Source organism: Arachis duranensis, chromosome 2 (assembly GCF_000817695.3).
Source record: "Arachis duranensis cultivar V14167 chromosome 2, aradu.V14167.gnm2.J7QH, whole genome shotgun sequence".
NCBI classification, from domain to species: domain Eukaryota; kingdom Viridiplantae; phylum Streptophyta; class Magnoliopsida; order Fabales; family Fabaceae; genus Arachis; species Arachis duranensis.
Window position 1 is genome coordinate 35,596,767 of NC_029773.3, and position 565 is coordinate 35,597,331.

The window sequence follows — 565 nt, forward strand, 5'->3', positions numbered from 1 at the left end:
AGAGCACGAAAATCATCAAGAATTACTTGAAGATTCTTAAGACACATGCATGAATGCAATAAGAACAGAAACATGCAATTGACACCAAACTTAATATGAGACACTAGACTCAAACAAGAAATATTTTTAGATTTTATGATTTTTTTGATTTTTTTGTGTTTTTTTCGAAAATCAAGTGGAAAAAGATATCAAAATTCTTAATGAGAATTCCAGGAATCAGTGCAATGCTAGTCTAAGACTCCGGTCCAGGAATTAGACATGGCTTCACAGCCAGCCAAGCTTCCAAAGAAAGCTTCGGTCCAAAACACTAGACATGGCCAGAGGCCAGCCAAGCCTTAGCAGATCACTGCTCCAAAAGCAAGATTGATGAAAATCAACAGGCTCTTATGGTGATAAGTTGAAACCTCGGTCCAATGAGATTAGACATGGCTTCTCAGCCAGCCAGACTTCAACAAATCATCATGAAACTCTAGAACTCATCTTTAAGAATTTCGAAAAAAATAAATACCTAATCTAAGCAACAAGATGAACCTTCAGTTGTCCAAACTGAACAATCCCTGGCAAT